General features: G+C 51.8%; 1 long non-coding RNA gene across 34 annotated transcripts in view; it reads right to left on the minus strand.

Annotated features, from left to right (window-relative positions):
* The window catches only part of LOC101750578, a 235,925-nt gene that overhangs the window by 166,905 nt on the left and 45,287 nt on the right, over nt 1-23,733 (minus strand). The gene's annotated exons all lie outside the window — the stretch shown is intronic.

Below are 23,733 nucleotides of genomic sequence, written 5' to 3' on the forward strand. Positions count from 1 at the left end.
TACTGTGAACTTCGCCCATTAACTCCAGCTTGCTGGGTGACACAAGGTGTGGGTGCTATGAGCCAGAAAGGAGCAGGAGGCAGCACTCTCAGCCCCATCCTGCAGCCCCTGGTGCCATGCCAACACTGCACGGCTGTGCACAGCAAGGGCTCTCTCCAACAAGGGAAAATAAGGCCACAGGGAGGGAAATGCCTGCTACCAAACCAGGCAGCTGCCACCAGAACTCAGCCATGGGAGACAAATTTGCCATTTCCACGTTCAGCAGGAACTCTTCAGTTTGCACAGCTTAATTGGATCCTATCCACAGGCTCCCATTCCCAATTCCTTTGCCTGCAAGTGAGGATGGGAAACAATTTTTTTTTGTAGTTGAAGTTTTACACCCAAGGAGAAAACCTCAATTCATCTGCCGATGTTCTCCAGCTCAGGTTTCAAAGCCTCAAATCACTCAGCATTGAGCTGCCACGCTGATATCTTCTCAGAGTTACTGATGAGATACGAGCGCTTAAAAGGTTTGTTTTCCCTTTCCCCAATAATCTGGTTTTACCCACTCAGAGGTATTACGTCCATCTCAGCACAGGCATTTTCCACCAAGCATCTGAGCAACATGATCTACCTGTAGATGTCCCCCTTCATTGCAGGGAAGCTGGACCAGATGACTGTCTCCGTTTCAGCAGGGACTGAATTGTTCTGCTTTAAGGATCCCTTTCCAACTCAAACAGTTCTATGATCCTCCTATCTCCCTTTGCTGCCCTGAATTGCAAAGGAGCTGTATGTCACTGCAGCCCCACTCTGTGCTATTCCCTTCTGCTTCAGACCAACTCTGGGGACATAAAGTCAGCCAGGACCAGACCAAGAAGAAACAAAACACCTGCAGCTGGCATTTCACAGAGGTAAAAAACATTTCTAGCCCAGGGACTGCAGACTTCCAGCAGTTCCGTGCAATTCCACAGCCTGGCCTGAGAGATCATAGGTAAAGAAAAATGGGGAACATCTCCCTCCTTTGGGACAAGTTCTAAAAACATCAACTATTTTCCACCTAAACTGGAAATTTTTCACTTCCAGAATGCAAAAAAAATGAATATTTCAGGTTTTGATGGAGGAGAAAAGTAGGAAAGCAGATATTTCCTGCAAGACTTTTGTTTCCAGAATCATGCTTTACCCACAAGAAAGAGCTTTGATTTTCCAACTGCCCACTGGTGCTGCCTCTGCCACCCTCTGCTCCCCACCCGCAGGAGCCAGAGATAATAGTGGGAGTGGGCTGAGCTCCTCTGCCCCAGGGACAAGATGCGAGGGGAGAAGGAGGTGGCAGCAACCAGCTGGAAGGGCTGAAGCAAGAGCCCCAAATGGGTCTTCTCCAAAGCAATCTGTGCTCTGCTGTTAACATTTTGACTTTTTCCAGCACAGAATATTTGTTCGGCTGCATTTGGTTCTGGTTTTGTAGCTACAACACTACACAACGCTGGGTGCCCTTGCAGCATCCCCAGTGCTCAGAGCAGCTCATGTCCCAGAGCTCAGAGTAGAGCCTCTGCAAATCTCCCCCACTTCTGGTGGCTCTCTTCAGCCATCTTAGCACTGCTCATGCCAAACAACACAGACCTGCTGCTGAAACCACAGTGAGCTGCAGCAAAGCTCTCCTGACCTGGGAAAAAGTTGACAGATGCTCTAAATGATATGAGGTCTTTTGCAGCCCTCTGCAATGGACAGTGCAGGGACACAGGCATTGCACAGAGGCAGCATTGTGGTCCAGAGGGGTCCCCCCCCAGATGGAGAGAACTCAGAACAAGCTGCCACAAACACACAAAGCAAAGGAGGGGAGATGAGCGAGTTTAATTTTATACAGTCTGTAAGAAAGGAGATTAAATGGGAGCATGATAACGCTATAAATACCTTAGGGGAAATGCCATCAAAGGAGAAAAGGGGATTATTTAAATGATCTGGAAACGGTAAAACAAGGAGCGCTGCAGCCTGGAGCTACAAATGGAAATATTTCGGGCAAGACATGAAGAAAAACTGTCTCAGAAACGAGAGTGATTAGGTGCAGAAATGGGCCATCCCAGCAACAAGGCAGGGCCTTATCAGAAGTGCTTAAAGATGCCACAGGCAGAAGCCAGGAAGAGAAAGGGATGTGACCAGGTGGAAAAGACAGGCCAGACCCAGTGACCAGAAGGGGCAATTGGGAGCCAACCTGCACAGGATGCATTGGTGCATCCCCAGGCACGCACCTTCCTCTCTTCATCCCATCTTCCCCATTTTTTGCACCTATTTCCCTCCCTTCCAACCAAGAGAGCAGAGGCTGACGAGGCCATATGCTGGCTTTTCTGATCCAGGCTAAAATGCCATATAAAATAGCCCAGCCAGCTCACCACTGTGTAACTTGGCAGAGCAGCGCAAGTAGCTAATGAGTAAAGCTGAAGTTGGCTGTGTAATTAAAAGTGATATATTTTTATATATAAATGATGAGTTTTCCATCCCCAAAGCTGATAAATTTCTCAGGCTGAATTTCTCAAGCTAAGAGCCTTTTTTTTAAAAAAAAAAAAACACAGCACTTTTTTTCTCTGCTCCCCTCCAAAAAAACGACCAGTTTTCCCATCTACTTAATGGACTGTAAATACTTCTCTGCTAAGATGAAAAATCCATTTGATTTGCATTAAATCTTCATCATTACAAGCTCTCAGCTGCAGCAAGGCCCAGATCCTGACACAGAATACCACATTTTTTTCTGGAAACTTCCCCTTAAAAATCCCAACGAGGAATTTTTAAAAAAGCACAAAAAAAGGGGCAAGGGAGAAAAAAAAAAACCTCTGTATCTAATACCAGGAAGTGGTATTTCATGCAAAGATGACCAATGTCACTTCTTGATCTTGGATAATTATGCTTTTGTCAAAGATATCAATGCCTCCTTCACAGTGTTTGTGTTCATCCCCACCATGTTGCTGCTCTTGCTGGACAGGTCAGGATAGGAGTCACATCCACCCCAACAAGAGTATAAAGGAACTCACCATCTTCAGGGCAGTATTTCCTGAGATAGAGGTGAGAGGGATGTGCACAGAGCGTGGGTTTTTATGAGCGCTGGTACCTCGCTCACCCATCCCTCTCTGGACTCAAATACTCTCAGCAAATCACAGAATCATAAAGGTTGGAAAAGTCCTCTAAGATCACTAAGTCCAATTCCAGCCCAGCCCCACCATGCCCACTGACCACGTCCCTCAGTGCCACATCTGCACAGTTCTTGAACACCTCCAGGGATGGTGACTCCATCACCACCCCAGGCAGCTGTGCCACTGCATCACCACTCTTTCAGAGAATAGATTTTTCCTAATATCCAACCTGAACCTCTCCTGGTGCAACTTGAGGCCATCACCTCTCACCCTATTGCTGTTACCTTGGAGCAGAGCCCGACCCCCACTCCTGCACAACCTCCTGTCAGGGAGCTGATGAGAGCAATAAGGTCTCCCCTGAGCTTCCTCATCTCCAGACTGACCCAATCCAGTTCCCTCAGCCATAAGATTGGTGCTCCAGACCCCATGCAGTGCCTTCTTGTGTACCATTCTGTAGACATGCAAATAGGGCCAGATGAAGTCAGAATCCCTGCTCCAGCCCCCCTGCTGGGTATCCTGGTCACCTCCAGGAAGGAGGGCAGCCCCCTGGTTCCTGGACATCCCACAGCCACAGCCCAGTGCTTGCTTTGATCTAAAAATCTCAACATACAAATCAAGAGCGCGACACTGTCAACAGTGGAAACATGTTTATTAAGTGACAACAAGCCTGTTCCCTTCCTGCTCCACTTTGACTCCTTTCTTGCATCTATTTTTCAATTTAATTACCTTTTTTATTTCTCCTTTCAGCCTTTTCCTCCCTCTTTAACCCCTTGGTGCAGTGAAATAGCAACAAGAAGCCTGATGAGGATGATCCAAAAAGCCATCAGGTCTCTGCCTGAGAGCAGACAACCAGACTTTGACCAGTCAAGTAAGGTTTCAGAGCTTCTCTCTGCCTTACTCCCAGCCCAGCACATTCCTTGGGTTCTGGGGCTCTGTCTGAGTGTGTCACCCAGGCACAATCCCCATCACTGCCCATCACCAGCACTCAGAGGTGTCCTGGGTGTCAGTGCCCTTCTCAGCTCACTGATGGACATGGAGCCCAGCAATGGAGCAAAAACATCCCCAGGCACAGGAAGCCCTTAGTGCAAACAGCAGCTTTCAGTGGGGTTAGATAAGTGGAAGAACACATCTGTTGGAGAAATCCAAAACTCCCATCTGCAGTGCAAGATTCCACAGCTACATGTCAGCAGCATGGGCATCTGTCTGAGACAAGCTAGAAGATGTTTCATTTCCTGCTCTTTCAGCCCACAGACACACTCCGTAACAGCACTGATGTCCTTGTGACCTGTACATGCCATGCTGAGCAGCGCTGTCTCCTCTGGACAACATGCCTGCCTTAAACTCCCCAGCAACATAAAACAGGACGGAAGAAAGTTCACCACCAGCAGCTACCTGCAGGTCTGAGACATCAGTCTGAGCGATTTGATCTGCTCTGCACTGCAGCAACATGCACACCGGCTCCTGAGCTGCCCGCACCGCTTCCTCCCATCACCCTGCCAGGTCTCACTAGCTGCGAGCTGACCTGTATCACTGCTTAAAAGTCACCCTCTCTGCCTTTCTTCTCCCCAAATTACAGATGATGTAGTACATTCCGCTGAATATTTGACAGTGATGAAGAGCAAGGTCTCGAACCGGAGAGCTGCCCATGAGCACAGCGCTGAGCTCAGCACGGGGCTGCGCTCCAGCCAGAAACCTGCTCTGCTTCTCAGTTCTTCCCCTGCACTTGTGCTCAGTCTGTTCTTTGCCTCTTCTCCTGCACGAGCAAGGTGCAGAGGCTCCTACAAGCTGTTAAGCTCCTGGCATGCTGCAAAGCAGGAAAGGACTGCGAGTCCCATGCTGCTGCAGGCACACATCCCTCCCCAGTGCGGGTGCACAAATGCTCCCATGGGGCTGTTTGTTGTCTCTGCCATAAAGAGGTTCAGTCAAGCTGGCACAGTAATTCCAGTCTAAATTAAACATCCCCATTTACTCACAGTGAAGGCTGTTCACAACTGAAATCCTGACTCGGACAAGTAGTGCTTCAGAGCGCAGATTTGGCTTATAGCATTTAAAGCAGCTGTCTTCATAAAAGCTAATAAAATACAGTTGGATAATTAAAAGCTTTAATTAAAAATGCAAAGTCCAAAGAGTTTCGTATTAACAAGGAAACTTGTTTTGACATCTGAAATTGCTGCACAAGCTAAATTCCCATATATTCTCTCCAGGCTATTTAGAGTTTGCTGCGTAGCTGGAAATGCCTCTAACTCAGTCCAATCACCATGTGTTGCTGGGGATGTGCACCAGAATTGATGCTGCTTGTTTTACAACTTCACTTTTAATTATCGCAGTCTAAAGGCAGCAACAGACTTATTTGCATGCCAATGCCTGAACACAGCCTGTGGATGGAGCAGCTTGGCATTCTGGGGATGAAATATGTACCTCCCAGGCATGGGTTGCCGAGCTGAGCTGGGAGCTGAGCAGAGCAGCAGAGCTGGCTTTGGGGAGAGGTTCTGGACCTCAAATGCAGGGACACACATCTGTCTGCACCACATGGTGTTTGGAGTTGGGTTTCGGAGGGTCCATGCCCAGGATGGATGGGGCACAGGACTGAGCTTGGATACAGGAATTGGGCTCAGGGTCAGCCCCCCCTCTATGATAGCTCCAGGTGAGAGGTTTTGTGGTTGTCCCTTCTCTCTGTCCACGTCAGGGTGAGCTGGAAGCCCACATCCTCATTTCAAGGCCCTCTGAGGCCAAACAGCAGTGGAAAGCCTCTGCTTTGACCACACTGTCCCCTTCAGACCCTCTTCAGCATCGGATTGCCCCCTGCCAGGCTGATGTATGGCCATGATTTACAGCCCCTTTGCTCTAGTTAGTGTCTTGGAGCAAAATGCTCTTGTAACGAGTACCAGTGGAACAGCAGTAAATCTGTCAGTGCACCCCCAGGGCTACAGATCCATAAGGCTTAAAACCAACAGGGACTGATTTAATTGTCTAATTTGACATTTCTCATAACACAGACCAAAGAGCCTCTCTGAGCACCAGCTGTTACATACCCATCACCGGAGCAACGCTTCAGACACACAGCCACCCACTCACAGCCCTTTGGACGTGCGAAAGGGACATGGCTGTTTGCATCCTCACTCTGGAGATGGGCATCTTCTGCCAAGTCCCACTGCCCAGCAGCACCTTCAAGACCCCAGATCTTCGTCGATCATTTGAGGAAATAATAATTCTTGACATATTGGGCCTTAAAAGGTGAGGTTTTTTTTTTTTTTTCCTTTTCCTTTCACTTATTTTTATAGAGGCCAACTGAGAGTGAGCTCAAACCATTTGGATTCCACCAAGCTTTGGTTTGGCCTTGTTTGGCATTCTATTTCTCCCCAAGAAAACTTTCAGAAATCAAAGCCTGACTTGCAGCAAACCCTTTAGTGGATATTAGGAAAAACTTCTCCAAAAGAGGGGTGATGCAGTGGCACAGCTGCCCAGGGAGGTGGTGGGGTCACCATCCCCGGAGGGGCTCAGTAAATGTGATTTAGTACTTGGAGACATGGTTAGTGGGCAGCGTTGGTGGTAGGTGGACAGTCGGACTGGATGTTCTTAGAGATCTTTTCCAACCTCAACGATTCTATGATTGTGTGGTGAGCAGCAGAAGAGCCGTGCACAGATTCCCACGCGCCCTGATGTCTTTCCTTCAATCCCACCTTTCCATTTCTGTTTTGTACATACAGCACAATAAACATATTCATCCACCCCAACCCCAAGGCTGAAGGCACCTGACCTAAAGGTTGGCCACCTAACACCACTCCTGGCCCCGTTGCTCGCCGGGCACCCTGACACCTACCTGCATGTCTCTGCAAGATGAGTGCTGGGAATCACATTCAGGGTGCTGGGATAGGTAAAGCACCACCCAATGAGAGCACCCCTTGATCACCCATCACAGGCATAGAGCTGGCAAGCAAGGGGACACCACGGCAGGGCTGGGGGACAGGGAAGGACACCAGTGTGTACGTGGGGTGCAGTGCTTAAGGAACGCCACTGCTCGTGGAGGGTGAAGGCGAGGAGGGCAAATAGCAGCCCCTCCCCGGGCTCCTTCCTTCCCCAGACAGTGAGCCGTAGGCCAAGAGCACCCTCGTGTGGGTGTGAGCTCTGCTGCTTCTGCTCTCCTCTTTTTCTCCCAGCACAGCACTCCTATCCTATTTCCAGCTTGGCAGCTGGTCTCTCCTCACCCCCAGTGCTTCCCTCCTTCCCTGCTCTCAGCTCTACAGAAGGAAGGTCTGTTTAGGGCGTTCTTGGGGTCATATTAAACAGAATATTAAGGGATATACTGCTGGGAATAATCCACTCTGACTCCTGGACAAGAACTGGGTGTACTCTCAAGCTTTGTCCACCTCTAATACAGGAGATGCTCAGAACCAGATTTGATTACAAGACCCATTGAAACTTCTCTCCCTCTTTCCTCAGCCACCTGCAATAACAGCACTGGCATTGCACCATAACCTATGCTCTGGACCATTCTTCTGGCTCAGATGCTTTCCAGGGAGCACAAAGGCAGGGAGGTGGGAGGTTTCTATTTGAAACCCCACAGATGGGTTAGAGGGACTCAGCCAATTCACACCCAACCTGGCATACCAAGGTGTAACGCTGTAACGTGATAGAAAGCACAGCAATGATAGCAGAGTAGCAATATCCTAGGTTGCAGCAAGAGAAGACTTGCTCAAATGCAGCAGCTGTGGACAAACAAACAAACAAACAAACGCTGCTTACCTTCAAAAGGCCTCAGATATGCAGGGATCTCCAGGAAGATACCCTTGCCTTCACTGCCAACCCTTAAATGAGGTCTGGAAAGGGGTGGATCCTGGCTTCACCCATTCCGGTCACTCAGCTGCATTGCACACACCTGAGCTCCCCTGGGTTGGCCCTGCCTTCCCACCAGGTGCTCAATCACTGCTTCAAGCTGTGATTTAGCATTTCTGCTACACAAGGTCATGTCAGCACAGGTGAGCCTGTAAAAAGACAAGGTCCTACTGGAGTAGTTTGAGTAGAACCCTGTCCTACCCTACTGGTTTTAAGGACTCTCCATCCTTGGAGATATTCAAACCCCAGTGGACTGCCCCAGCTGACCCCCAGAGGTCCCTGCCCGCCGCAGTGGCTCTGTGAAATGGCCAGCAGGAGCCATCCAGGAGCATTCCCCATCCCCATTACCCAACAAGTGAGCTCTGTATTTCAAGTCTGTGCATAACTACAGGAGCAGTTTCTGTGACTGATGGAACCTATGGTCATGCTAGGTTTCAGCCACGCACAATAGAACTAATTAACATGTGAAAAAATCAAAGACAAACTATGCAAGACACTCAAGCAAATTAGCCTGAATTGATTTTTCAAGTGGATTAAGATAAGCCACCTTAAACTTCTTTGTACCATTTTTAGCAGAATTTTAAATGACCATGACTGAGTCTAGATCTCCTTAAATGAATGAAAGTAAACTGAATTCCTTGTAAGAATTTCCTATCAGGGGTTTAATCCATAAACCCTTATTTAATTTGGATTTTCTTTCCTAGTTTCCTTGTAAGTCTAAACCATAGGCTCTCCATGGTGTCAGAGGAGGAGGACAGGCTCATTACAGCAGGGGAGATGGATTTCACTCCATCTCCAAAATCTCTTACCAACCTCCTTCCCCTTCAGGGCATGGCAGCAGTGAACCCACTGAGCCCAGGACCTGCATTTGAGCAAACCTCAAGAGGCAGAGCTCATGGCAGAGCTTGGAACTTGATGATCTTTAAGGTCCCTTCCAACCTAAACCACTGTATGACTCTACGGCCCAGAACCAGCCAGTGCCACAGCTGCACACCAGCACATTTCACAGGCAGTGCCCAATTCTTGGTTCACATTGGGCAACAATGCATCACCCTCTCCATGCTTTAGGGCACAATGTGAACAGGGGGTGCCCTGCACACCACCCATGCTGTCAGTGACCCCATAGAGTGATGGGGACCAGAAAGCAGTCCCTGGCCAATCTCTGGCTGCAGTTCACATGGAGCCATGCAAACAGTGGGGCTGTGTGCCAGGCTGTGATCCCATATGCACACGTGCTGCCTACAGGTACCCAGGCTTTCTTGGAGGGTCACTTCTGTGTGTCTCTCAGACATATTATTCCTGCCTGAAAACAGGAGAGAGGCTCAGCATCCTAACGTGCTGCAGGGCCGGTGCTTGAGCCCATGTCTCTGCTGCCATTTGGGGCGTGAAGTGCTGTGGGGTTGACCACAGCTGCATGAGCTCTTCCCTTCACCACAGTGGGCTGGTGGCATAGGTTAGTTTTTCCTGGGCTGATATCTGCAAGACTGAGGGATTTATGAGGCTGAGCCACATCACCTCATGCGGCTGCAGTCAGCCAGTTTATATCTGACTGTTTGTGAGATTCCTGCCCTAGACTTAAAAGGAGCTGGGACAGGGACACTGATAATGCTCAGGCTTCCCACGTGCTCCATCACTATCTGCTGACTGCGGCCGTTCATCATCTGGAAGGCAGAGCAAAGCAAAGCTGTGGGGATGTCTGGGGGCAGCAGAGAGGTCTTTTCTGCCCTCTGCTCTACAGTGGCATTGCGGTGCAAGCCAGCACCCCTCCTGCCCCAGAAAAGTTCTCCCTCTGCTTTTGATCACCCCACAACCTGCAGACACCTCATCACTACAGCCAGGCAGAAGCAGCTCAGACAACACCTCGTGCTCACTGACACTCTCCCCCTCCCTGTCAGGATGAGACCTGACATTTTTCACCCAAGATAAACCAGAGGCAGCTCCTGGCTGGGGTGAGCCTGGTGGCTGCCAAGTGGGGGATCATGGATAGAGGGCTCTGCTGCTGAACTCTGAGTTCATGCCCTGATCTCTGGCTGCTTCTCATCCTCCCCAGCTCTGACAGCAAAAACATATACTAGATTTGAAACATGTTCTTCAGGGAGGTTTTATCAGCACCAGGACATACCTCCAACAAATTCCAGTCTCAGCAGAACAGAAGCAATTCAAGAAGCTCCTGGCTTGCTGTGCTTGATGTAGTGAGCTCCATCCTCCTGTCTGGGAGCCCTGGTGCTCTCCACTTGGTGAACACTGAGCTACCACAGATTTGCTACAGTATGTTGCTCAGATAGAAGACAGTCTCATCTTCCTTTGCAAATCCCATAGTTTTTCATTACAAAAAGAAGCTGCAGTAGGAGAGCTGCTGAAGATGTGGTGGCTCCATGCAGGTCAGCGTTCAGCCTGGATATGAGGAAATACTTCTTCTCAGAAAGAGTGGTGATGGAGGTGGTGGAGTCACCGTCCTTAGAGATGTGGCACTGAGGGACGTAGTCAGTGGGCATGGTGGGGGTGGGCTGGGTTGGACTGGATGATCTTAGAGGTCTTTTCCAACCATAATGGCTCTAAGAGCCTATGATTCGATGCAAATGGTGGGAGGATTGTCTGCTCTGGAGCTCTTCCTGAATCCCTAGCCACAAAGTAAACTCCTATTGGCACCCATCTGTGTTCATTAACTTAGTGGGGCTACACACAAAATCCCAATGGAGTTTGAAAGCAGAAAGAAAACAAAATCCTGACTTCTTTCTGATTCCTCTGGGGAATGGACAGTTAGTGGCAGATTCACCCATTTTAGGCCCTACTCTTGGGGCACCCTTCTTTTCAGAAGAGGCCTCTGCAGGTGAGAGCTGCCCTTCCTCCAGCTTGAGCTCATTCTCCTCAATGCAGGGTCTGGGAGGCCTTCTGTCCCATTGAGGTCGTCCATGGCTGTGTACTCCTTCCCATCCCACAGGCTGCTCCCAGCCCTCCAGCCCAAAGTGCCCACGTCTTACAGAGCACCCTCTGCACCACACCACACCCCAACATACTCCTGGGCTGGGTCTGAGGAAGAGCAAGCTTTGCCCAGCAACCACAATGAGTGCCCACATCTTATTTTGGACACCCGGGCTGCTGGTAGCTGAGAGCCAGAGGCAGGTGATCTCAGCCAAGGGAGGAAATCACGCCCCGCTCAGAGGGTTTTTCTGCACAAATGGATGGGGGAAAAGAAATCTCTGCTTTTCTTTTAAAGCCAAGTTCTCCCATCGCCCAGGGCAGCAATCCCACACCGTGGTGTGTTTCGTTTCCTACACCATGCCCAACGCAGCAGCCCAATGCAGCAGCCTGCTGCCCAGCTGAGCTTCTCCAGCAATCATTTCTTCTCTTCAAAAGCCAAAGCTGAGCAGAACTGGTTCTTCTGCAAGCTCACGCAGCTGGGGAAGAAAGCAAGGAGGCTGATAAGCATCTCTGATGGCTTCGGGATAAAGTTTCATCTGATCTCTTCCCCGAGACAAAATGTTTCGGTTATTTTCTCTCCTTGGCAATTGTACATTAAAATGAAAGTTAATGAGACCAGGATTAAATGCCCTCAGGAAGGGGAAATAAACCTTGACTTCTGGCAAGATTTGAGAGGGCTTTCACAAAACGGAGTCGTGTGAACAGAGGTGTAAATGGCTCAGCATGAAATTTCCCACAGCACTTTTTTTTTTTACCTTAAAGCACACTTTGCACACAGGGGCACTCAGCCATCTCTGCTCAGGCCACCGGACATCCCATCGGCAGGGTATACTGTGACGTTAATAAGCACTGCTCACCACAGCAGGCATTAAAACCAGGTTATTTTAACAAGGATGGAGCTCCAGAGGTGGGAACACATCTCTATGTTGGCACAGCAGCTCCATGTTGTCTCTTGGCACTGCCACTGCCCATCAAACAAACAGGATGCCCTGGGCCTGAAGCAGTGTAATACCCCACTCAAAATTCATTCTCCTGCTCCAGTTTAGATTCATTTCCAGCAGCTCTGCCTGAAAATATCCATCACAACATCCTGCAAGGCACTTCGTGCTGGTGGTCACCTCCAAGCATCCAGGTCACGCTGCCCACAGCAGCTCTGCTTTCATGCTGTGCTTATGGTGGGAATGCTGCTTCTCCAAATCCAACCCCAACGTTATTTCTCTCTGCTGAGAAACCTGAAGGAACTGTGCTTTTCCAGACTCACTGCTGCAAAGAGGAAAGCCCACAGGTCCTCCTGCCCTGGCAAACCTTGGATGTTCCATCATACTCAGGAGGGGAAGGGTCCCAATAGTGGGTGCAGGATGGTGCTCCAGCCCCAGGGCTCTGTGGGGAAGATGCTGATGCCCGGTGGGACACAGAGCAAGAAGCATACTCCTATCCAAAACTCCCACCCCACCTTGTGATGCGGGTTTTCATACACTAGATGTCAGTAGAACAATAAAAATGACGCAGAGGCTCCTTGTGCACCAGCACGAATCTGACTGTGATTTCTACTGTGCCGCTAAAATTCACACCTGTACAAACTGGCACCAATAAACCCATTTGCTGCAGCAATAACCGGATGGGCAGAGTCCAGTGTTCCAGGTGGCAGGAGGCATCCCCCAGAGCACAGCAGGGGCAAAACACTCAGACACTCACAGCCCAGCAAAATGGCATTCACTTTGTGCATGCATTGGTGGGGTTATTCTGCGGCAGGAGGGTGTGTTACTGGCCCAGCTCCTCTGATAGCACTCATGAAAGCTGCCCAGCTGCTCCTGCTGGCACATGAAACCCAGAGCTTATGCAATGTGCACCTGGTCTGTGGGTACAGCCTGCCCTGCTCCACCTGCAGAACAAACTCCGTAGCGTAACGCACCTTTCTGTGCTCTGGGAGAAAGAAACCTGTGCTATCAGCTTTCAATCTTTACTGCTGTAGCAATAAAACCAGGCTGCAGCCCGTGCAGCAGAGGGCATTCATCTGCAGGACGAGTGGCCTCGGGCTGCGTTTCCCCTCCAGGCTGATGCCACCCTGCAGCTATTTCCAGCTTCTTGGACTGAGGTTTGGGCCCCATGCCCACTTCTTTGTACAAAAGCAGGAGAACGGAACACTGAGCCCTGAGAAAACACCTGCACCCAAATCTGCCTTTTCCCCCTCCAGATTCAGAGCAATGCTCATTGCTCTTCGGTCCAGGCAGCAAACAGCCTACAGCAAACCCTGCAGCATCATCGTGGGGCTTCCAAACCCAGAGGTGGGATGCAGCCAGCAGGCGCTTTTGCAGTAGTGCTTTTGAGTCCCAAATACTTTGAGGACTTCCTGGTTTTCTTTCAAGACCACATTTCCAACAAAACCGGGCTGGCATTTTGGCTGGAATTAACTTTTCAAAGACAGAGCAGTCCAACACCAACCTTGCTCTCCTTCAACCACTCCAGAAGACATTGGCCACTGCTCAGCCCCAAATCTCTCCTCTTCTCACCTAATCCCCCAGGGACGGGTGGGCTCTCCCATCCATTCCCCTCCAGGCGCCCCATCTCCCCTTTCCCAGGCTCTAGGGTTTCAGACCCTCCCCATCCAAGCCCAAGTTGTCTCCCTGCACACTGACCCGGCAGGACACAGTTCAGAGCCTTCAACAGGAAAAACAGGAAAAGCCGCCCCGCTCTCCCCGTTGACATAGTTTCGGTCTGGTTCTTGGTGTCAAAGGAGGCATTCACCTCCTGGCGCCCAGCAGATGCTTGGAGGCCCCACGGGAGGACGGCCACCAGCAGCCAGGTGGGGTTAGGCTGGGATGTGCCACCTGGGCTGCAAATCCTGCCTTTCCATTGGGATCCTAGAATCACTGAATACCACAAGTTGGAAGGGACCCACAAAGATCACTGAGTCCAACCCTGTCTCCACACAAGACCCCTCAAATCCAAACTCTGGGTCTAAGGGCATTGACCAAACACTTCCTGGGGCCATGACCACTGCCTTGGGCAGCTTGTTGCATGCCCAACACCCTCTGATGCAGAACCTTTTCTTCTGCAATGACTGCCCCATGCCTCCTCGTGCCATCCATGCCAGTGTATCAATCTCCTCCAGCCCAGCCCCAGCCCCAAGCCAAGGGATGGGAGCAGATTGCTGAGATAGGTGCAGATGCGTTTCCTGTTCAGCAGGTTCATGGCCATGCTCATCTGTGGGGCACTAATGAGCCGGGTGTGGGACCAAGCTGGGCAGCACCCAGGGATGGGACAGACCAGTCTTTCATTGCTGGGTCACATGGCAGTGACACATTGGGCACCTGGAGGAAGGGCCAGAGGGTATGGGGCACAGCATCCCCACCTACACCATGCCTCCAGCAATGGATTCCCACTAAGAAGTGTCCCAGCGATGAACCTCTCATTCCCCAAAGACCAGGAGATGTGTCACCTCCACCACCCATGCAGGAGACACAAAATCCTCCCCCAACACAGTACCAGGTCCTGAGCTCTCATAACAAAAGCCCCAGCCTCCACAGCTGTGCTAATTGCCTCATTAACCCCTTGCCAGCAGACCCCAACTCCACTTCTAGTCCCCCACCTATTGATCCCCTCCAGCTGTTTTGCATGTGATTTACATGAAGCACTGAGGATCTGAGCAGTTCAGGCCTGCTTTGCTCTAATGAAAGCGAAATGGATGGGATCTGGTGCCATACGGCCCATCTGCAGAGCAGGGCCATCAGGGCTGCCTTTGAAGAAGCTCACTCTGACGTTTGGCTTCCCAAAAATGTAACCGCAAGAAAGAATTTTGCTCTCCAGGCCCCATCTGGTGGGGTCCTGGCTCTGAGGCTTCAGCTTCCAACATAAAAGCAAGGAGCTCTTCCAGATCCAGCTCTTGGGGGCACATGTCCCCTCTGGCTCCATCTCTCCACATGGCACCGCTCCCACCTCCTGAACACACCAGACATTTTCTTGACTGCAGTTGCATGCAGGAGATGCTCCACATCTCTCTTTTGCATCCATCAGCTCTTTCTCACTTCTTCCCACCTGCTGGATTTGGCACCAAATTCTTCCCTATCCTACATGGGTGACTGTTTCCTTTGGGTCCCTGTCCCAGCACCCCACAACCCCTGCCCTTCGGCAGAGCATATCCACCAGGGCCTTGTGGCATCCCAGTGATGTCCTCAGTGTCTGCAGGCTGACTGACCTGCCATCTTCATCAACAGGTGCCAAAGTCATGCCCAGACCAACCAGGCTTCTGCCTAAGGATTCCATCAGCATAGCCAACTATTTCCCTCCCAGATGAGCACTGGGGATATTTCTGGTGGGACACAGAGCCACGGCACACCTCCCAAGCCAAAGTCATAGAACCAAAGAAACACAGAATGGTTGGAATGGAAGGAACCTTTGAAGGCCATATGGTCCGACTCTCTGCAATGAATAGGGACACCCACAGCTCCATCAGTGCTCAGAGCCCCATCCAGCCTGACCTTGGCTGTCTGCAGAAATAGGGCTCCCCACCTTAGCATGAAGGAGCTTTGGTAAATACAATGAAACCATAACAAGAGGGGGAATCTCGCACCAAAAGCTTTGTGGACTCGCACGTGGCTGTACTTTCCCCTCAGCTAAACCGACACGAGCAGTGCATGGACTCTGATTCCCATGGGAACTCAACTGTTTATCTCGAATGCAATAAAAAAACGATATTAAAAATAGATTGCGGAGTGGAAGTGGCAGAAAATATTTGACGCCTGATGCTGTTCCTCTCCATTGTCTGAAATCTAACAGCCGAGTTCTGGGAACAGGCATGTTGGTGCGATTACAGCTCAGACACTCCCAAACCTTGTCTTGAACAAATCTGAAACCCAATTACGCTTCCAAAGGCTGAGCGGTTTCTGTTGGTCTGTTTGAGCTGCAGTGCCACCAGGACAGCGCGGTCCCGCTCTCCAACCACACACCCAAGCTGCAAAGCATGGCCACGTTCCCAGACTCTCTGGAGAAGTCCAAAGTGAACACTGAGGTGACAAAAAAGCTGTAGGTGTGAAAACTACTGCAAATGAAAGGGGAAAAAGCAAGGTGCCAGCCCAGCACGCGCTCAGGTCCAGACCGAGCCCCTTCTCACCACTTTGCTGCCCCGGCAGTGGGCTTTCTGCAGCCATCATTCACTTCTGCTCCTTCTCTGCAAGTTTCAGTAACGCTCCCATAAACAGGTTTTTAATGCAATCCTTTTCCCCTCACATGCCTCATGTTAAAGATTAGCAGAGGCATTTTATGGCAGGTAATAAAGAACACCGATGTCAAATATTTTAACAAGTGCTGCATGGGAAAAGCCCAACGGGCTCTGGATGTGTGTCTGCTCTGTGGTGTCTGTCAGGGAGATAGGGAGATTGCTGGGAAAACTTATCTGATTGTATCTGGGGTTTGGAAAAGAGCAGAACCACGGTGACCTCCGCCCACGTTGGCTGAATTGGACAGCAGCTCTCTGCGTTTCCTGAGCTCCAAACTGAGGGCTGCTGTCCCCATCCACACCTCTATGGGATACGCAAGGGAGACAGCAGCTTTAGGAAAGCGACGAATTAAGGTTTATTTGGGGGCTGCAGTTTATCCTCCCAAGCCCCTCCTGGGTGAGGCATGATGATGAAAGCAAACAGCCCCCTTAAAACACCGTGGGGAGGTACCACTCTCCGGGGGACCTCAGCCACAGGACAGCCATGGAGCAGACCTCCATTCCGAGCACACTGCGGTCCTGATGGGGACACCTGGAGAAGCATTTGCACACCAAAGGCCCTAACAGGGACCAGTGTGCAAAGCAGCACTTGCTGGCAGTCCCCACTCACCCCAGCATGGGAGGAATGCAGTGCCCATGTCACATTGGGTTGCAGAGGACAGTGGGCAGCCACCCCCAGAATGCATGCAGGGGGATGCACCATCCCTGGGCAGGGCTTGGCTTAGAAACCACGAGAGAGCACGTGCACACCAGAGCAGCCCACGCTGCCAACTATTTCTGCCCACGAACTGAAGCTGAAGAACCAGGCATGCCCCCAGGAAGCCTTTATCCCATTCCCTTCCCCCTCTTGGAGGGAAAAGCCTTCAGATTTGTCAATCACGAAGGTCTTTCCCAATGTAGATGACTCTACAGCTCTCTGCACCCATCCCTCCCATTACAAGCCCAGTGCTGTGTCGGCACCTGCAGCTGCACACCCATGCAGGGAAGGAGCCCCGTGGAGCTGAGCTGTGCTCCTGCAGAGCTCACAGCACCAGGGCAGCAGGATGGGCCCGCAGAGCCCTGCGGAGGGACTGCTGAAAGATGCAGAGTGCTCCTTCACTTTCCCATGACCGATTCCCCTGCAAGCAGCAGAAAACACATTTTCTGATGGTAATTAATCTGACAAGAAGTCAGGAGGCACTGATTAAGTGTCTCCTATCGCTGAGGATCACAGATAATTGGCAAGATAGGCTCCTTTGCAGAGTTGGCAGAGCGCGTTTAGAAGAGATGAAGGGGAGATAGCGGCGGCCGTGCTGGGATTCACAGCATGGTGCAGCTCAGGGCTGGCTCTGGTGGTTCCCCAGCACTGCTGAGCACACACAGGCACAGGGCAGCCCAGTGTTCCACTGCAGTGCTCTCCTGGTGCCAGGCTCTGTGGTTTCTGTATGGTTTGTTGGCTTCAGCAGGAAGAAGTGGGCATCCTTTTCTCTGCCATCCGCATCCTGCAGTCCCGATCGCCACAGCTGGCTCTGATTAAGCCGATTTCTCCCGGCACTTTCATGGTAGTGAAAATGCTTGGAAGTTGTATTAGGTGACACCTTTCATTAAGCCCTCAGCACCTGCTTCAGGCCAATCTGGGGGAGCTCATGAAAATCCCCGCATTGTGATGGCAGAGCCGGGCTGCTGCTTTCCCAGCTGATGCTCCAAAGGCAGATTTGGTAAAATTCAGGCTCTCGGGCACCTTTAGGAGAGCAGCACAGTGTTGGCAATGGAAGAAAGAGTGTCCTCAAAGGACAGCAGCCCATAGGTGGGACAGCTGGTGGGGTCGGAACAGACCCGTCCTGCTCAGGCAAGCACAGCACTGCTCTGCTCCTCGCCCACCCATCTCATGTTTCCTTCCACCGGCACAAAGGGTTTCCACACTCCATCCAAACCTGCTAAAATAAGCACCAGATGCACCATCCGGCTCCCACCACCCCCGCTGAAACAGTTCTCAGTGCTTGTTGGTAAACTCTCGCTAAACTTGTCAGAGGCAGAAATGCCTTCCAGATGGGTCTGGGAGGTGAGGGCTTGGGAATTCCAGCACTTTTTTACGTACATAAATTCTGCAGAAAATATTTGCTCTGCCCTGTTGCATTGCTTCTGCTGCCCGGAGCCCTGGCACTGGGTTTGGGCAATTTTCATTAACGAACGTGGTTTCGAGGATCCAGTATCCCTCAGTCTCCCACTGGTGCTAGAAGGGATGTGTTTGTTTCCTTGCAGGAAAAACAGTGGCCAGATTTTTAATTGGCAGCAGATGGCAAGAGAAGCAGCGTGAGCTTCCCACGCCACGGCCCTCCTTGCACCAAAGGAGCTGGATCCAGTGAGCCGTGGTAGGGATGCTCACCCCCACTGCCCCCCAACCTGTGGGGTCTGTCTGCACCCAGCACACACCCAAGTGAGGTGTATCCATCCCATAGGCACGCTGTGGTGGCTACCACCACTACAACATGAGCACGTTCTCTCTAAGACGGGGGCTGTAAGGCGCTGCTGGAGGTCAGACCCAAATCCACCCAATCACAGCAAAACCACTGGAACGTGTTCCCAATCTAAGATGTGTTTCCCAGTGCTTTGCTATGCACGTTCTCAGACCTGCTGCTGGATTTGCAGTCTGCTTTTCACTGCATGGCTCCACGTGCTCCAGGATCAGGAGGGTGTGCGATGCTCAAGCCATGGCTATTGGCTACCAAACAAAGCCCAGGCTCAGCTGCCCACCTGAGGAGCAGCAGATATTCTGCTTTTAGCTGCCAGCATGACTTTTCTGGCAGCGGCAGATGTATGTATGACACAGACAGCACACCCTGCAGCTGCACATCACCCCGTAAGGACAGCTCACAAACCCACGAAGCCCTGCAGCATCCACTGCCACACCGCCCATCCCCACGGCCTACAGCATCCCAGCTCTGCTGTAGGTCTGCAGCATCTGCTGCAGCTTTAGGAGGGCTCTGCTACTGCTTCCTGCTCATCAGCAGGGGACAGGCTGACATCTCAAGAGTGCAAGGTGAGCAACATCCAGCCCCCTGCATGCAGGAAAACCCATCCGCATCCAACTCCCCATTTCTTCCACCAGCACTTCAAGGATGGGATGAAGGCAGCAAGAAACCGCAGCATCTGCACGGGGGTGAGGATGTGAGCACCTGCCCTGGGAGGAGAAGAGCAATGACACCCAGCTCTGGGTGCCCCCACTGAGGTCTCAGGGTGGTCTGTGTGAGCTTCAGGCTGAGCAGACAACGCAACTGTGAAGCTGCTGAGAAGGCAGAGCAAAAACCTTCCTGCCGGGCTTTCCAAGCCCTTATTGTCTTCTCCGTTTTATTCTCTTCTCATGCTTGATTGCTTTGGGCACGGGCCAGGCCTCCTGCCTGCACAGGGCTACCCCCTTTGTGGTTTTCTCTCCCTTGGAGTTGAGATGGAGAGATCAACGAAATTGAAAAATCAATTACAAGCAGAGGTCAGCACCCTGCTGCAGGGAGCGGGGTCCTCCAGCCCCAGGAACCCTCAACACCTGATGACTGCGGTCCCCAAAAGTAACACCAGAGCTGGGAAGGAGCAGGGGGGCAGGGAAGCTGCTGCCCCATTCCCAGCCCCACTTTCCGCTCCCAGAGCCAGCACAGGAAGGAGCCTAGGAGAACTAACAGGCCTGGCACCAATGTGAGCTGAGCACAAAGCAGTTTTCCTCTCTGTGCACGGGTTCCTCGGGGTTCTGCTGAAGTCCTCCCCAAAAACCAGAGTGGGGCACTACGATTTATCCCAGCAGGGACTGCTCCCTGCAGCCAGACCCACTGCTGACCCGAGGATCACAGAGTCTGTGGGACCCCACTGGTCCCGTTCAACTCACACTGAAACTTCATGAGATTTCCCCAAAAAGCTCTTTTCCAGGCTGGCCAGCAGATGGGGATGGAAGAGCACCCAAGGTCCGACTTGGGGGCACCGGGGGCCTCCAGCCTTACAGCTCCAATGGCTCCAGGGCTCAGGTGGCAGTGCCTGGGCTGCAGCTCATGGGTCGGGCTGTGCACTCACATCCCCATCCCCAGGGCAGCAGGTGTGGGTGATAAATCCTGAGGCAATCCTAGCTGGGCTCTGCATGTCCCCCATTTCTCTGTTTGTCCAGAGAAGGACATGTGCCCTCACCCCACATGTGCCTTATGGGGAGCCAGGGGACCTGGAGGGTGGCTCTGGGACCTCCTCATGACAAAACATCCCTACCCCGAGAAAGCAACATGGCCAAGTCTGGTCTCTCTCTGCACAATACACCTCCAAAGCACACTACATGCCCCTACTGCCTATGCATGCGTGCTGTAACCTCCCAGGCACACACAAGCTGTACCTCCAAATCTACTCATGTCCAACCAAGAGGCTGAGTGAACGAGAGGCCATTTGGAAAACCCCAAAACAGCTCAGAGATGCAGCTCTAACAGCATTGCTGTGCTCTTCTCCCATCACAGGACACCACCAGGTAGAACATCCCCTTTGGGACTTACTGGATGGGACAGGAGGGCTTCCCACAGAGCGTGGGTACCTTTAGTGTCAGTGGGGCACTGGTGCCTCCCAACCCAGCACACGGAGCTGGGCAGCCAGCCCCAAGCAGCCTCGGGCCTATTTATTTGCCTTCATCCTCCAAAGGAACGCAATGGAACGAAGACAGAGCAACACCCTGCCCCAAGGGAGGAGCCTTCATTGTGTCCGTGCGTAATTATACCATTAATTACTGACCATAAAGCTCTAAAGCAAACAGACCCAAAATGAATATAGCACCGGTGCAAAGCCCTAAGAGATAGCTCCGCGGCTGCTAATCGAATGTGGGTTTTCTAAACCCAAACTGAATTTGCAATTAGCTCTCCTTGTCCCCAAGTCTGACAAAGGGCCTTCCTGTGTTTCACACCGAGCGGGGATGTCTCTGAGCTGCCGTCAGCCGACAAAGAGCCGAGCGGAGCGGAGGGACCAGAATCCCAAACACCTCCTTAGGCTGAGCGGGCTCTTGTTTGAGTGGGGATTTGCTGCACACTCAGTGTACATCGGCGAGCAAGGCGCTCAGCCTGACCCTGGCCCGGAGTTTAGCTGTCTGTCAAATGTTAGAAAAGGGCTTTGTCTGCCTCGCGAGGACTCGGAGGTTTAATTACCGCCTGTGCCAAGATGCCCTTAGGTGGAGGCTGCAATGCAAATGCAAAGTATCATTATTAGAGCTTAGCAAATAACTCAAATGTTTTTCTGCAGCAACTCCCTCGAAAAGAAATTAGATTCTTTTCTGGTGTGCTCGGGCGTCCTTCCAGGCCCTGTTGTTGTGACACCAGCGGTGAGCGAGGAATTAGCAATATGAAGGTAATTCACCAAAAGTCAGTGCCCAGCACCCAGCCCAGCCCAGAGGGAGCTCCCAGCTGGAGCAGGGTGCGGGCAGGGCCCCATGGACATCAGCCATGGCCACCCCATGATGGATCCAATGAGGGCATGGTGGGGAAACCTCTACCTTAGGCACCCACAGGGCTTGGCCAAGCAAGGTGTGCATGGAACAGATGGAGATGTGTCGGGTTGTGCAAATCCCAGTGAACTGTGCCATTGCAACACGTAACCTCTGCAAAGTCTGGGATGAATGTTTGCACCATAAACCCTTGGGGATGCCTGGTCCCTGGGGCTCAGTGTTTGCCAGAAAGCATCGGGAGCTCACAAGGATCTGACAGCAGCTCCCAGCTCCCCCCACCCCCTGCTGTTCCCCACGGCCGCGGGCTGTACGGGGGCGGCCGATCCCATCCCCACAATGCAAGGGAACGTGCGGAGCCCCAACCCCATAACGCTTCGTGCGAGTGGAAGCAGCGCGGGGGAACAGTTGCAATTAGCTTTACAAAAAACATTTGCCTGAAACTGGATGCTGTGTGAAACTCCTGAACTCTCCTGTTGCTTGCGGAGCTGGGGGCGAGGGAAAGGAGGGGGGCGGGGGGGGGAAGAGCTTTTTGTTTTTCGGCCCTGAGTGCGTGGTTTGGCTGCAGCCAGCCTATGATTCAGGGGCCGGCAGCTGCCTGCACCCCACCCAGGACATGGGGCTGGGTGCAAGCAGGCAGCAAAATGCAGCAGGACAGACCCGCACCCACCCTGGGGGCTTTTCTGTCCCAAAGCTGAGTCCAGTGGAGCCATCACCACTGTGCTATGCCCAGCCACCAGCATGCCCCACAGCACAGTTTATCCCATCTGATGGATTTATCTCCCCTCTGTGGCTCCTTCCTGCACTAAGGTACAGCCCAAGAGCAAGCCTGGTCCTTCAGTGGCCCTTGGCAGAGCACACCCTGATTTGCTCCAGTTGTCCCTGCAAATACAGCAGCACCACTACCACCAGCCCATGCTACAATGCACGGCACTGCAAAGCAGAGCTCCTGTCCCACCACAAACTCCTTCGAGGCTTTTTTTTTTTTGTGTTGTTTTTTTTTTCAAAATACCACCAATTAGGAACACAGAAGGAGCTGCTGCTTAATTTGCTTTTCCTCCCCTGGCTGAGCGCTGCCTCCTGCACCACCACCTCAGGACATCTGCAGCCCCATCCTGCAGCACTGTGTGGAGACCACACTGCTGTGGAGACCACCAGGCATTTTCCACTTGCAACCAACAGCTCTGGCTGCACTATTTTGCACCACCTCCACTCTGAGAGCCCCATGTGCCACTCTGCCCTCTACCATCCCCATGCAGCGCTCTGCCTGCAGATGCTCAATGCTGTGGCCATGCCCGTGCTCCCAGCCCAGCCCCATCCCTGCAATGCCTCGTGGCCAACGCACGTGCTTTCTGGAGGCGGATCTGCAGTGCAGACTGTGGCAGTGAGGAAAGCAAGACCATGTGTAATTAAAGAAACCCTTTGCAAATTAGTTAACAGCGCAAGCTCACACCGAGGTTGATGCTATTATGAGCGTGGAGCCATCCAGCCAAGCCACACTCAGGCTACAACAAGTCGGAAAAAGCAAAGTTAATAGAATATCCTTGAAATGAAAAGCGGGTCGTGTACTCCATCTGCATATTTATAAAAGCCTTGCCTAATCGAGCCAAATCTGCCAGCAAAAAGACCCTGCTGGTCTTTGATCCTGCCCAGGACTCCTCAGGGAATATCAGTTTGCCTTCAGCAAAAGTCAGATGGGATGAAAATCCACTTTAAGGGGCAAAATCGGCACCGAGAGGGGACCGAGAGCCGCCACCACGAAGCGCAAGGGAAGGTCTGCAGGCACTCTGAAGGCAGCACTGAGGGCAGCCAACCCACATGCTTCAGCCCTCTCGGTATGGCAGCACCCGAGCCGTCAGGGCTTGGAAAGGAGCGATGCTCAGAGTTTCGTGTGCTCACAGATAGAAATGCTCGGACAAACAGGAAACTGCAAATATCACCCACGAACATATTGCTTACCACATTGCTCCAGAGATTGCCATCTCGGCCACAGGGCAGTGGGAACATTTGATTTCATGCCAAGAGGACCGGTGGTCCCATAATGCCTCCATGGAGGTCAAATAGGGTGAGTAGAGATGGAAGAGCCATTGAGACAAAGAAATTTATGATATTTATGATAGAATCCCATCTAGATTGAGGTCCTGCATGGGGTCGCTTAAACCTCTCCTTTCTAACCAGGATCAAACACAATTCATGCAGTGTTCAATGAGAACCAAAGCAGCAGGACCAAGTCCAGC

The sequence above is a fragment of the Gallus gallus genome, chromosome 18 (assembly GCF_016699485.2).
Source record: "Gallus gallus isolate bGalGal1 chromosome 18, bGalGal1.mat.broiler.GRCg7b, whole genome shotgun sequence".
NCBI lineage: Eukaryota > Metazoa > Chordata > Aves > Galliformes > Phasianidae > Gallus > Gallus gallus.